Source organism: Chrysochloris asiatica, unplaced genomic scaffold (genome assembly GCF_000296735.1).
Source record: "Chrysochloris asiatica unplaced genomic scaffold, ChrAsi1.0 scaffold00041, whole genome shotgun sequence".
NCBI classification, from domain to species: domain Eukaryota; kingdom Metazoa; phylum Chordata; class Mammalia; order Afrosoricida; family Chrysochloridae; genus Chrysochloris; species Chrysochloris asiatica.
Genome location: NW_006408559.1, coordinates 16,002,829 through 16,018,465, shown reverse-complemented (window position 1 = coordinate 16,018,465; position 15,637 = coordinate 16,002,829). Strand labels below are relative to the sequence as shown.

The 15,637-nt window shown below is 44.9% G+C and overlaps 1 pseudogene; it reads right to left on the bottom strand.

The window, feature by feature from the left end:
• Positions 1-263: 263 nt before the first annotated feature.
• On the bottom strand, positions 264-6,341 carry LOC102816321 (annotated as a pseudogene).
• Positions 6,342-15,637: the final 9,296 nt, after the last annotated feature.

Below are 15,637 nucleotides of genomic sequence, written 5' to 3'. Positions count from 1 at the left end.
GGTTATCCCAGTCAATCTAGACCCTGCACAGTTGTCGCCACGAGGCTCCCTCAAAGCCGTCCACCAACAACCCCAACCATCTCGGGTTCAGATGCTCAGAGACATTGTTATGATGATGTTCATCAGTTTGTTCTGGAGTTGACCCAGGACACAAATGGCAGAAGTTGTGTGGGCAGAGAGCATCAGAGAGGCCTGCCCAGTCACCTGGGTCCATCTAGACATAGGCTCCTAAGTCGCGTGACTTGTCAGGTGTCCTGAACCTGTTACCTGTGGACTTCCAGGCTTCCAAGGAGGATCCTTTTGGCCAGATGGCTGATGATCTCCTTGACCCTCTCATTTCAGAAGGTAAAGATGAAGGGGTTGAGGAAGGGCATCACCACCTTGTTGAGGCTCTTGCCTGGCCGCACATAGAAGTAGCCTAGCACCACCACAGTGAGGAGGGAGGCAAGGTGGACAAGGCCTTCTGGTGCCCTGAGGCAGAGGGGATTCCCAGCACCATGGCCACAATGAGGGTGTCAGTCAGGATGAGCAGCCCAGTGGCCAGCTCAAACAGCAGACACAGGAAGAAGTCTGTGCACTCAATGTGGAGGCTGTCTAAGCAAGAGAGCTGGACAGTGGGGCAGAATCATAGAAGTAGTGGTCGATGAAGTTGGGGCCGCAGAACTAGAGTTGTGGAGATGAAGAGGAGGAAGCCCACCACCCAGCAGGCCACCAACACCTTACACAGACTGGGCCATTTATGATGGTGGGGTAGTGCGGGGGCAGCAGATGGCCACATAGTGGCCCAAGGCCATGACTGTGAGGATAAAGATTTTGGTGGAGTCCAGGGGGAAGTAGAAGAAAGACTGGGTCAGGCAATCAGCCAGAGACACGGTCTTACTCATGGACAGCAGGTCAGCCAACATCCTGGGCACCACCATTGAGGTGAGTAGCACTTCCAAGAGAGAGAAGTTGCAGAGGAAGAAGTATGAGGGTCAGTCAAAAATTATCTGTACTGTATGATTGGCTACTACAAGAGTAAGCAAGTTTTTACTGGGAATCTATCAACTGTACAGGGTCGCTATGGGTCGGAACTGACTCGAAGGCACTTAACAACAACAACAATCAAGGTAGGCAATCAAGTCCCTTCAGGACAAACCCCATTCCAAAACTGAAACTCAAAGGGAACACACGAACAGGCATGTAAGCTTGCTGGCGACCACATTGGTCCACTGGTGAGTGGAAGAGGGGGAAAGGCAGCAATGAAGAAATGGGCTGAGTTCAACCATGGTCCATAGACTCCTGTTGATCTGGAGATGAGAGAGAGACGAGGAAGGACTGGTTGATCCAAAATGTGGTGAGACCTGGGGGCACCTGAGCCCATGGACAAGGACATAGCCACAGAGAGCTAGAGCTCAGAGTGAGGCATCTAGCTGATATGAAGTGAAGGGAGATGCACAAGAACACCCAAACTGACAGATAGGTCCCATTTGATCTAACCTCGACGGCTTGATAATCTAACTCAACTAGAGGAAGATTTAAAAAAAAAAAAGTTGATAAAGGAAACAAGGTTAAATTGCTACAACTTGACTTATACTCATGGACGTAGTAGCTCAAAATACCAGTAGAGAGGAATGACTCTTCATATTAAGTATCAATGCTATCCCTTCTGTGCACAGGGTAAATAGGGATGGGCAACATAGACACTGACTACCTAAAACGAGGGAGTGATACAGGCACAAAATGACTGGTTTACAAGGTTTCAAGAGGGAGTTAAGTTTCAGAGTGTGCAAGGGAAGATAGAGTCCTCACTGAATAGATTTCATCTTGTCTAGATGGGTTTGATGAAAAGAGATGGGGATAAGATTCTTATGATTCAATAGTGATTAATTGTTATCATGATTAATTGCAATTGTCACAATGGTAAAGGCAGAAGTTTTTGGTGGTGTTGTTTTTTAATGTGAATTATGTGAGTTTATATGGGAGAACATCAGTTTTACATTCATCCCATTGTATTTCATTTCATTGCAATGATTACAATCCCCTGCATGCATCATCAAACAACCAAAGGGTACACCCCAAAGGCCTGCCCCCAGGCTATCAGTGCACAGCCCCTCTCCCTTCCTGAGTCTAGTCTGCCCAGCCACTCCATCTGTCCACATCATCATCTTAAGAGCCTCCATTTCTGGTGTCACTGCTTCTCTGGGTAGGGTCCCATACTCTGCTCTTCTCACTTGATGGTCCCAGGGACCTCTGATTCTGGACTACAAAATCAATCACTCCCTTCCTTTTGTTACAAAACATCTACCTTTACATTCCCAATCCTCACAGTCAGTCCTGATAGCAAGTATTCACTATTGTACCACAAAAAAGGTAGACGTTTTGGAACAAAAACTGAAGAGTAGTTTATCTTACAGTCCAGGAACAGAGGACCCTAGGATCTTCAAGGGATGAGAGCACAAGTGGAATGCGGGACCTTATCCAGAGAAGCAGCAATGCCAGAAATGGAAGCAGAGATGAGGACATGGAGAGAGGGAGCATCTGAGGACTCTAGATTCATGGAAAGAGAGGGACTGAGAGCTGGTGGCCAGGAGGCAGGCTTGTAGAATGTGCCCTTTGGTAGTTTAAATTATTATATATACCTGAGCATTTAAACAAACAGATAGAGGGAAATATTGTTAACCGATGGTACATGGAGGAGATTATAATCATTGTAATGAAACGAAGTATATGATTTGTTGAATGTAAAACTCATGATCTGCCCTGTAAACTTTCATTCAATTCACAGTAAAAACTTTTTAAAAGAATGATCCGCACTTCAGTTATATTAAAGTGTCCATCCATATCTGTGGCTGATGACAACGTTGAACATGCTCGTGAAATGATTCTGTTAAATAGACGAGTGACTGTGGATTATGTGGCAATTCCTTTGCAAATCAGCCATGGCTCTGCCTATGAAATAATCCACGACAGACTTGGATTTCAAAAAGTTTGTGTGATGTGGGTACCAAAACACCTCACTGAAGAGCACAAAGAGAAGCATTTGGACATCTGGAAACAAAATTTGGACAGATACTCGAAGGAAGGTGAAGGTTTCTTTAAAAAATAGTTACTGGTGAGAAGACACGGATTCATCACTATGAGCCTGAGAGTAAATGGCAGAGTATGAAATGTGAACATTCTCAGTCACCAGTCACGAAACAGTTCAAAAGTCAGACATCAGCTGGAAAATTGGTGCTTGCAGTTATCTGGGATTCTCAAGGGCCAATATTGGAACACTATCAGGAAAAAGCGACTGTGATCATTACAGTGAGATGCTCACTGAAGAGCTGAAGACCTAAACTTCATATTAAACACAGAGGGCTATTATCCATGGGTGTTGTGATCTTGCATGACAATGAACACCAACACACCTCTGCCCACACTATTGACACTCAGCAAAAAATTCATTTTAGGTGTTAAAGCATCATCCCTGTAGCTGATCTTGCTCCTTCAGACTTTCACCTGTTTAATCCCCTGAAAGCAGCCATTCAAGGACAAAGATTCACCTCTGATGAAGAAGTCAAGACAGCAATGCATTTGTGACTCACATCTCAGCCTAAAACATTTTTTAATGAGGGACTATGAAAGCTTGTTGACAGATGGACAAAGTGTATTGAAAAGCACGGTTATATCGAAAAAATGACATATTTGTCTTTTCTAAAAGTTGATTAAAATTAATTCCACAGCCAGAATGTGGGTAATTTTTGACTCACCCTCAGATATGGGTGAATGGAGCTGGGAGTCCAGGCAGGTGAAAGTCAGCATGTCATCAGCAGGATGAAGGCAAACAGGACCAGCTGCAGCTCATGCAGATGAGAAAGCTCAGCAGCACGAAGCCCATGATGACGCTGTGGTTGCCCCCCACACTGGAGGCCAACTCTGTACATGGCCTGGAGATGGGAAGGTGAGTGAGACATGGTCCTCACCCCCCTATTGGCCATGCTCCCAAGCAGTTAGATGTGCACATGCCTCGTCCCAGGTCCAGAAACACACTCCCAAGGACAGTGCCCGGGAGTCCAGAACAGAGAGACTGCAGTCTATGGGTTAGCAACCCCTCCACCATCACCACCCCTAAACCTCCTCTCTTCTGCCATGGGATCCACTCTGACTCATGGAGACCCCAGGTGTGTTCGAGTAGACTGTGCTCCTCTGTAGGCTGTTCTTCCTTGCTGTTTTTTATAGAATGTTGTTTGGTTGTGTTTTTGGTGAAGGTGTGCACAGCAAACATGAACACAGGGAGGAAGTGGGAAGAGGACTGATACATTGTGGGAATTATAATCAATGTCATGAAACTAAATGTATGTGAGATGTTGAAGGGAAAACAGATGTGCTCTGTAAAGTTTGATTTCAGTGATATCTCCTCCCAGCATCAGTTCATCCCAATAGCTGTCCACCTGCCTTCAGACAGAGAGCTGAGCCACATTGTAGAAATGTGACAACAATTATTACCTGAGTGTGGTCTGACCAAATTCACTGCCATTGAGCGGGTTCTGACTCCCAGTGACCCTGCACAGAGTCTTTGAGACTGTTAATCTTTTCAGGAGCAGACAGCTTCCTTCTCCTCCCACAGATAGGCCTTCCAGTTAGCAACTCAATACCTGACCCTCAGTGCCATCAGGGTTCCCTTGCATGTAAGTTACAGGCACTTAACTCCCCTTCTATGTATAAGAAGGGACTTCAAAAAATTGGTGGGACATCCTGTTGTTTTTTCATTCCATCTTTTCACTAACTTTTTGAAGTCCCCTCATGTGTTATTTAAGGAGCCCTGATAGCATGGGCTGTGAGTTGGGCTACTATCCTCAAGGTCAGCAGTTTGAGTCCACCAGGTACTCCACAGAAGAAAGATGAGGCTTTCTGCTCAGTAATGACTTACAGCCTCGGAAACCCTCTACAGGGTCACTATGAATCAGAACCAACTCCACAGTGCACAACCATATCTTGTTTATTTCCCCACTGGAACATCTACTGCTGTTGTGACCAGAACACATTTAAACGTAAAACTTCTGTCTTCCCTGAGACCATGGTGGCTCTGTAAGATAAGCTGTGTACTGTGAACCACAAATTCCACCAAACAATCTGTGGGAGAAAGGTGAGGTTTTCTGCTCCGTAATGATTTGCAGCCTCAGAAAGCCTCTACAGGGTCACTATGAGGCTAAACCAGCTCCACTGCACATAACAGTACCATTTCTCTCCCATCCACCAAATAAAGCACCATCTCCTCACTGGTGCTCCCAGCCCAACCCTCCAGGTTTCCCCTCGTCTTCCTTTCTGCATCACAGGAGCTCCCCACGGGACATCCACCAGCCTCACTCCCTCATCCTTACCTGCCCCCTAGGCTGACTCTGATGGTTACCATGATGTCCTTCCAGCTGTGGTCCAGGAAAACTGGGTTCTGCATTCAGGGGTTCCCCCACTCTGTATGCTGACATGTCTGGAGGCAGCCTCTCCCATCCCTGACTCCACTTCTCCGTCTGGGACTGTTGTCCTTTTTGGAAAACCAGCGACACCCGGCATGTGCCTCACTTGGGACTAGCAGCTTTGTGGAAGTCACACCTGCATGTTCTCATCACTGGCATGCGTGCACTGAGGGCTCGAGCTGAATCGATGGGGCAATCATCACCCAGCAGTCTCTCATCCAAAAGAGTGAAGAGGGCCAGATGTGGGGTTCAGCTTCCAGTCCCAGCAGGGTCAGGGCAGCTACTGTCATCAACACCACTGCCAATCCCACAGCTGAGTGCATAAATATTCATACTCTAAGAATAAATGAAAGCCACACATCGCCTCTAGGCCCCGGGAGGCATCAACTGTTTGTGTTCAACACATCACCTACAGGGGAGACTCAAACCCATGCAAGCAAAGCCTGGCATACTCCCATAAAGTTGACTGTGAAGAAAACCCAGTGGAGCCCAGTTCTACTCTGTAAGAATAAAGTGAGAATTGGGTTTTGGTTTTGGTATATTTCGTCTCCAGTAGCTATAAGTAAATTCTGACTCCGGGAGACCCCGCATGTGTCAAATAAACTATGCTCCACAGAGTTTTCAATGACAGATGTTTTGAAAGCAGATAACCAGGTATTGCTTCTGAGGTACTTTTGAGTGAGCTCAAACCACCAAACTTTTGGTTCAGCAGCTGAACATATTGGCTACTTATACATTTCAGAAGAAAGTCCTGGTGATCTGTCAGTTACTGACAACCCCTGTGAAGCACAGTTCTACTCTGACACTCCAGGGTCACCTTGAGCCATAGGTGATGTAACAGCCACTGGTTTTATAGAAAAAGTCAGGCTTAGCTGTCACGTTACCCCCAAAATCGACTTCCATGGGGTCGATTCCAACTCAAAGGAACGCTGTGTAGGGTTTTTGAGGCTGTAAATCTTGACAAGAGCAGATTTTTCTCTTGTTAAGATTTATAACCTGAATGTTCATCTTTTTCTCATGGAACAGGTATGCAAGCAAACTGATGACCCTGAGTTACAGCTGACATATCATCCACCACAGCTTCAGGGACAGACATTTCGGAAAGCAGTTTGGGGTTTCAAAGCATGTTTGATTCCTAGCTGTGGTAAAGGGTGTGTGTGGGCAGCCTCCCTCACTTATGGCCTTGACCACACTGTGACAGGGTGTTCACCCCCTTCTCCTAGGTTGCAGGCACCTCAGCTCTGAGGTCAGGTATTTCATAAGTGAGCATGAACCCAGAGTCCCCTAGCTCTAGGGCACTTGGTTTATGATAATCTAGACACTCAAGTCATGGATTTTGAACAATTCTCCACCAAACACAAGGCCACAATGAGATGGATTGGCCAACTGGCAGCATCAATGGACTCTAGCATGGCAACAGTAGTGAGGTTGGCCCAGGATTGGGCACTGTTTCGTTCTGCTGTGCATAAGGTCTCTATGAGTCGGTGCCAACTCGATGGCACCTAAAAACAACATCAACAATGTCTTGAAATATCTGTAAGTTTATATATAATGTCTTTAACACCTCCCAAAAAGAGAAAAAAATCACATTTATTAAGATACTGATAATAAATGGGGGAAAACCCATTAAAAAACCCACAAATGAAGTATTCAACTGATGTCAGAAGAGATTTATGGAGAATGGAACCATATCTACATATATGTACATGCACGTACTTATACAAGAGAGACTACATGTGTCTGTGTCACAAAAATGTGGTCTCTCAATTTGTAATTTTGTGTATTACGTTGTTGTCATTAGGCGCCATGAAGTCAGCTCTAAGTCCCAGCATTCTTACATAGACTAGAGCAAAACACTGCCTAGGCCTACACTCTCCTCATAATCATCGCTCTGTTTGATGGAACCACTGTATTAATCCATCATTTTGAAAGGCTTCCTCTTTTTTCTTTTTTATGATCCTCTGCTTTATATTATATACATTTCTAACATAATGAAAGTGACAAAATAACCCCACCCCAATAAAACGCCACAAACTACAGTAATGAAAAGTTGGAGGCAGCAAGCTGGTGGACTATGCAGAAAATGCTACACAGACCCTCTACAACAGAGATATGTAAACCAAATGAAACCGAAGCAGATGATAGGCCCAGAACCCTGCGCTTCATTTGAACGGGTAAAGACTTGGATTGAATACTTACTAGGAAAGGAAGTCGAACAGACACAGCCAAAAAAGGAGACAGACTGGTGACCTGTGCCAATGTACCAAACATAGCACGGCCGTCGTAAATGCTTGTAAGCAGCTCTAGAGACTGGACAGTGGCTTGGTGGTGCAGAGACATACAGGTGACTCTCAGAGATAAAGGTGCGATTTATTTTCTTGTTTCCCACACTCCCTTAGTGACCAGGGGTGTGGTCAGCCTCCACACACATACATCCCCAGTGAAGTTCTCATTGTACCAGTGGTTATAGCTATGCAGCGGTGAGCTGTGTAGTTATGAACAGTATCAAAGTGAGTTGGGTGCGATCTGCACTGACCCAGGTACCTGGATCAAGGTGAGCTCTTCTCCAAACCTGAAGAGTCAGTGCCGGCCAGCCCTGACCTGGCCCTCAGTAGGAGAGGCAGCTAAATGGACAGAGAAGAAAAAAACCCAATAGACAGACAGGAGTACTGCGCCTTGCCAGTCAGACGTGGTGAAGCATCTTGAACTTTTAAGGGTGGCCTTGAAGGCAAAGCAGCACCACACAAACAAAACAAAACAAATGACAACAGTTAAAATTCATACCTATCAATAATTACACTGAATTTAAATTGATTAAATACACCAGCCAAGAGACACAGAGTAGCAGAGTGGATAAGAAAACACCATCCTTCAACATACAACAGGTATACTTTACAAACATAGACAAAAATCAACTAGAAATCAAAGTTTGGGGAAAATTATAATATATAAACTACCAACAAAAATGAGCATGACTAGTAATATTAATATCTGATAAAATAGACGGTAAGGCAAAAACCCGCATAAGAGAAAGACTAACACTATGTCATCATTAAATGCTCAGATGGGCAAGAGGAGTACACAATCACAATACACATGCATCCCTCTAACCAATGAGCCTCAAAATGCATAAATCAGCTCTAATACAACTGAAGAAATAAATAGACAACTCCACAGGAATAGCACGAGGTTTTCATGTCCCACTCTTGAAGAAGGACAAAATCACTACAAACAAACTCAACGAAAACACAGAACTAAACAGCACACTCAACCAACTTGACCTCATTGACTTATACAGAACTCTCAACCCGGCACCAACACACGAAACCTTCCTCGGAACAGACCATGTGCTAGGCTACAGAGCAAGCCTCAATAAATTTAAAAACATCAAAGTACTACAAAGTATCTTTTCAGATAAAAATGTTATAAAAGCGAGCCCCAGATATTTAAAAATTTAAAATAACGTATCATGATGGTTGGTTATGTGCCGTGGAGTCGGTTCTGACCCATAGTGACCCAGTACAGGGTTTTTTAAGGCTGTACATATTTACGGAAGCAGAAAGCCTCATTTTCTCACGCAAAACAGCTGGTAGTTTCAAACTGCTGACCTTGAGGTTCTCAGCCTGATTCGTAACCACTACGCTATTAGAGCTCCTTTCTACAAGGGAATAATATCTAAAATTTATAGAAAACTGGAACACCTCTGCAAGAAAATGAGAATTAACCCAATTATAAAATGGGCAGGAGACATAATCATACACGTCACCAAAGAAGACATTAAGGTGACCAACAAGCATATGAAGAAATATTCACAATTGTTACTCATTGTTGGTGCTATTAACTGCTGTCAAGTCAGCTCTGACTAGTGTTGACCTTATATAAAGTCTCCAAGGAGCAGATGGGAAGTTTGACCTATGTTCAAAGACAAAAGGACAAAATTAAGCAAAATGTTTGACTTCCTAGGATGCATTATAACGACTACCCACTTATCGACCGACATCTCTCTATCTTCAAACTAGCCTTTACAATAGTAAAACATCGACTTAAGTCACCTTGAAGCCAGGTAAGGACTCCTGTGTTTTGAATGAGAGAATGCTTCCCTCCTGACTCAAGCCCTTGTCCCTCCCATCCCATCTCTTTCCCCCTGGTCTTGGATTTTAATTAAGTTAAAAAAGGGGGAAAAAAGGCCTTGTGCCATTAACCTGCATTTGAACTCTGCGGCTTTGCCAAATCCCAGTCTGACCCACAGGCTCCGTTCAACAATAACAACAGCTTTGGGTGACAAGTTCCCCAGGAGGCTGCAGACAGGCACAGCGATTTTGCCACAGACCCAGAAACCTATTATTCCTACCTAATCAGCTCTGCCTATGGCGTAAAAAGTCACAAGCCCACCTGTCGTCCTAAAGTACAGAAGTCACATCATGGAGACCAGTGTGCTGCAGAAGGTGACTGACTGCAGGGGAGGGAGCAGCTCCCCTGCTCCCCCACCGCCGAGCCTGAGAAACATTTGGCTGTTGAAATTTAGCAGCATGCTGCTACTTACATGAGACCCTGTTCTTGGAAACAGAGTGTGTTGATAAGGGAAGGATGGGTGTGCTTAAACAGATAAAGCAGCCAGTAATTGAGGAGAATAGATGGCTTCCGTTTAGTCCGTTTAGGAGAATTGTTCAGTTGAGTTGGGGAGACCAGGAGGACTCCACACTAAAGATGAACTGAAATGAACTCAGGAGAGTTCTATTGGTGATGTTACTGTTGTTGTTAAGTGTCTCTGAGTTGGTTCTTACTCATAGTGACCCTGTATAGGGTTTCTAAGAAGCGCCTGGTGAGTTTGAACCTCCCACCTTGCAGTTCAAATGAACCTTGAAATCCAGTGCTTATCCTCTAACAGGACTCCAATAGGAAAGACTATTTTTTATTGATCCCAAATTGAAGGTTACAATTGGAGTGTATTAACTAAAACAGAGTCTCCTAGAACAATGTTAAAGGCTGACACTGGCGGTTCACTAACCTAATGAGGTGCTATTGAACTTCTGAACTTCCTCCATAGACTAGGCATGTCTCTGGGCTCCAGGCAGAGGGCAGAGATCCTCAAATGTTGCCGTCACATTGATTCTGACTCAGGGCTACCCATTTGTCATAGAGCAGAACTGCTCCACAAGGTTTTCTTAACTTTGGTCATATCTGTCGAGGCAGATCAAGACAGGCAAATTCGTGCTTGTACAGGGTTCATATTCTATGGGGCACACAGATGACACAACAGTCACCAAGCGTATAATGTAATTCCTGATAGTAATAGGAAAAAAGGAAAGGGAAGTAGAGTGAGGTGACAGGAAGCAAGTGACTTAGCATAGAGACCTGAATGAACTGAGACTGTGGGTTTGAGGAGCTAGGGGAGAGGAAATGTTTAACCACTACGTTTGGGGACATCTCATTGGAGATGTAAGTGACGGTCACCCTGTAATTTGAGTAGTTTCACTTGTATCATTTAGGCAAATGCCAAGCAGTTAGGACCCAGCAAAGAGCAAACAGGAGCCCGGGATTGCAGTTTTAGGGAAGAATGCTTCAGGTACCCTGTAAGCTCCCAGGTGGTAGAACTCAGATAAGCAGTGCAGAAGAAGCAGGAGAGTGTACGTCACACAAAAGGTGGAATAAACAAGACTCTCTCAACTATTTTAAAAGAAAATATGTAAATGATGGTTAGTCCTTCTCTGATGAAAAGATGGTTCAGAATGTAGTCAAGGTCCTGAGTGGGTCTATGGGGGAAGATCCTCAGAACTTGTGACCCACCAACCACCACAGTCACACCTCAGAACCACGGGAAAGCACTGAGGAGGCATTTAGGAGTGCCCTAGTCCATTTCATCCCCTAAACAGAGTAGGTTTTCAATCCTGATCCCCAACTTCTACCAGACTCAACTGTTGCCTTTTTCCAACTTTCATCAACTATGTTTGTGCGGATGTTCTTCTATTATTCTAAGTGCTGTACTGCTGACCACAAGATCAGTGGTTCAAACCAACCAGTCACTCCTCAGAAACGCTATACAGTGTCACCATGAGTCAGAACCGACTTGATGGTACTTAACAACAGGTCGTTAAGTGCCGTTGAGTAGATTCCGACTGATAGCGATGCTGTTAAGTGCTGTCAAGTCAGTGCTGACTCATAGCGACCCTGTATAGGGTTTGTGAGGAACAATTGGTAGGTTTGAACTTCCAACTTTGTGGTTCACAGTTCAGTGCTAACCCAACAACATAGGCAACAGCAAATCCCCTAAAGCCAATGGTATAAAAACCATGATTGAAGAGGGTCTTGGAACTATGCTGCTCTGGGTGGTTTTCCATCCACTAGTGACCTGTTTTCAGGGGACTGCTTGGCAGATGGGTGAATGCCAAAGTAGACTGTCACCCCAGGGATGCTGGCGAGCTGGAAAACTTAGAAGATCATTCCATCAATGGGGGCAGTGTCTGCACTCTGACTCTCATGGGGCTAATTACTAGCTCTCCTTGTAGACTTTGAAGCTAAAGAATTGAGTGACAAACAATTATCTCCTCTGAGTTGGAGGACAACTTTGATTATTCCTTTTTTCTGAAATAATAACACACCACTCTTTCTTCTGTGTGTGGTGCACACACCCACAGTCACACAAGTACACAGGCAGTTCCACCTTCTCCCTTGGGTACTTGACCTTAACCCACAATGGTTGGTGTGAATGGTGGTTTGAGTCATCAGGAGTCTTCACGGAGACAATCCAGAGCTGAGATCAAGAGCTAAGTATCCTCCTCAACCCTGATCACCTGTGACAGTTTTATAGGCCACCTCCAGCACAGAGCATCGCCACCTACTCAAAGCTGAAAAAAAGTTCCTTGCTATCCCCAAATCAAGCTCACTCTTGCAGAAGTGTCATTATAACAGGCTCCTTAACCACTCTCAATCCAACACCAACTCCCCCATGAGTCCATTCCACAGATTCCTGACTGCCAAATGCCCACAAGCCCCTTGGCTTACCCTCGTGATCTTGACAGAGTCTCTTTTCCTCCTAGACTCCACACATCTCCAGATTCACTTCCTACAAAACATAAAATAGTGACCATCCTTCCAACCACTCTGGAAAGCAATATGGCGCTTCCTCAGAAGGCTGGAAATAGAAATACCAGATGACCCAGCAATTTCTCTGCTTGGTATTTACCCACAAGAAATACGAGCCATAACACGAGTAGATATATGCACACCAATGTTCATAGCAGCACTATTTACAATAGCAAAAAAATGGAGACAACCAAAATGCCCATCAATTTGAAGAATGGATAAACAAACTGTGGTACATACACACAGTGGAATATTACGCTACCTTGAAGAATAACAAAGAAGCTGCAAGCCATTGCATAACGTGGATGAACCTTGAGGACATTATGCTGAGTGAAATTAGTCAGTCACAAAAGGAGAAATACTGCATAAGACCATTATTTTAAAAGACTAAGAAAAAGAACCCACCCAAAGGGGGCGCGGGAAATCTATATATATAAGTGCTGATCACCAGTATGTATGGGATGAGAGGTATGGAGGGAGGGAGGGAAAGAAAGAGCACAGGGTAGGGAATAGACGCAGGAGAGCCTGGGAGTGGGAGGCCGGGGGTTGGAGGTGAGGCTAGCAATATACAAGAAGGGGAAGGGGAAAATGAAGAACTAGGCAGACAGGAGACAGGTTGGGCAGGTTCACATGGGCTAAGTGGGACAGAGCTAAATGACAAGGTATGCACAACCCTGGAATAACAGGGCTTCAGGATATAGGGATTGAGGCATGGCTTGAAAGGGGAAAAGAGGGGAATAATGTTAGGATGCTTCGCTGTCTTTTGAATCTTGGTCTCCCTTGCCTACCATTGTGAAATGCACACTTGAGGGGGGTGGGGAAGAGCCAGAAACATCACAACAGAAGCCATGTGGGCCTGTCTCCAGCCTATAACTAACTGGAATACCTTGGGAGTGGGGGCTGGAAACTGCCCAGACCCAAAATGGTGAGGGGACTATGATGGCATGGACAGCTGGAGTGACTGGGGACATGGGACTCAGGGAGGGAGAGGAGCTGTTTGCTGACAGCTGGTGGCAGGGGGTGGGCCTGTGGGGTGTATCCTTTGGTTATTTGATGATGCACAGAGGGGATTGTAATCATTGCAATGAAATGAAATACAAGGATGAATGTGAAGCTGAAGTGGGACAGAGGCAAATAATGATGTATGCAAAACCTTGGAACAACAGGATTCTGGGATACAGAGATTGAGACATGGTTTGAATGGGGAAAAGGGGGGAAATAATGTTAAGATGCTTGGCTGTCTGTTGAATCTTGGTTTCCCTGGCCTACGGCTATAAAATAGACACTGGAGGGGGAGAGAAAGGAATATCCAGAAATACCACTATAGAAAGATTATAAGTCTGTCTTCTGCCTATAAGTGATTGGAATACCTAAAATGGGTCTACAATGTGCCCAGCGAAGGAGGCTTCCTGCGGAGCCTCTGCATTACACAAGACCATAGGTGGAATCTTGAACAGCATCCAGAATCTTCTTGAAAGGACAAGTAGACCAGCCTGGAGTGTCCAGAAGAACAGAAGATACTTCCTGAAAGAAAGATTGACATGACAAATAAAAACATTATAGACAGGCCGACTGATTACTACAAGAACAAACAAGTAACTCACCCAGGAGACATCAAGGCAAGTGGTTGGGCCCCTTCAGGGTAAACGCCCTTCTAAGACTAAGACTCAAGGGAAATGCATGATCTGATTTGTGACCACGTTTGTCATCGATAAGGAGAAGTGAGAGAAAAACAGCAATGCAGCTATGAACTAAGCCCTATAATGCTCAATAGACTCCTGTGAACCTGGATGGAGACCTGGTTGGGCAGCAGTGTGCCAAGTCCAGGGGACTCTTGGACCCAGAGTCGGCAACATAGCCACAGAGGACTAGAGTGAATAGTGAAGTGTCCAGCTGATAAGAAGAGAGGGCACATGCATAAGTACACCCACACTTGAAGATAATACCCACTTGACCTGGTTTCAATGGCTGGATGATCAGAGCTCACACAGAAGAAGAAAGAAGAGGGAAAAAAGAATCATCTGACACAATTTGATGAACTTGACCTACACCTATGGAAGCAATAGCTCAAAAGAGTGAACAACTCTTCACAGCGTGGATCATTCCCACCTCCTCTGCACGCGGAGAGGAAAGGGATGGGCAACTTGGACATTGCCTACCCAGAATGGGGGGCTACAGAGGCAAGAAGTGACTGGCTTACAAACTTTCAAGAGGGAACCTAGCTCCAGAGGGCGTGGAGCAAGGTAGAATCTCCACTGAGTAGTATCCATTCTGCCTAGTCTAGTTGGGGCTGATGAAAGGAGATGCAGATAGGTCTCTTGCAGTACAATAGCGAATAATTGTTATCAGGACTGATTGTAAGGGCTGGAAATGTAAAAGTTGATGTTTTGGGGCAAAGGGAGGGGAGTGATTAACCTTGCAGTCTAGGAGCGGAGGTCCCTGGCACCATCAAAGGAGAAAAGTGGAGATCAGAATCCTACTCAGAGAAGAAGTGATGCCAGGGATGGAGGCAGAGACGATGACGTAGGGAGATGGAGTGGCTAGGGACTTAGGACTCAGAGAAGGAGAGGGGTTGTATGTGGACGACCAGGGGCAGGTTTGCAAGGTATACCATTTGATTGATGGATGATGCATGGAGGGGATTGTAACTATGGCAAGGAAACAATATACGACGGGATCAATGTGAAGCTGATGCCCTCCCATGTAAACTATCACATAATTCACAATAAAGCTTTAAAAATTAAAAAAAAAAAAAAAGGTGGCCAGCCTTTTCCATTATCTTAAAAACCCAGATTGCTAATGTCATCTCATGATCATCTTCCATTTAGCACTCTGGGACATCGATGACACAAGAGTTAGACCTGCTTTTACATATCAGAGAGGTCAAGAGAAAGAAAACGCAATAGGCAGGAAATTATAAATTGATGAGAATGAGTAAAAGAGCTAGTAAACTGTTGTCCTTACATGTGCACATAATTAAATAGTCCTATAATGAGAATTAAGTCCCATTAAGGGTTTTATTCATTCCGAACAATTCACAGAACCTCTGGGCGGGGGGAAGGGCTTTGTGGCTCCTCACTCTGGTCTTCGTCACCTGCCTGGGTCCTGTTTCCAAA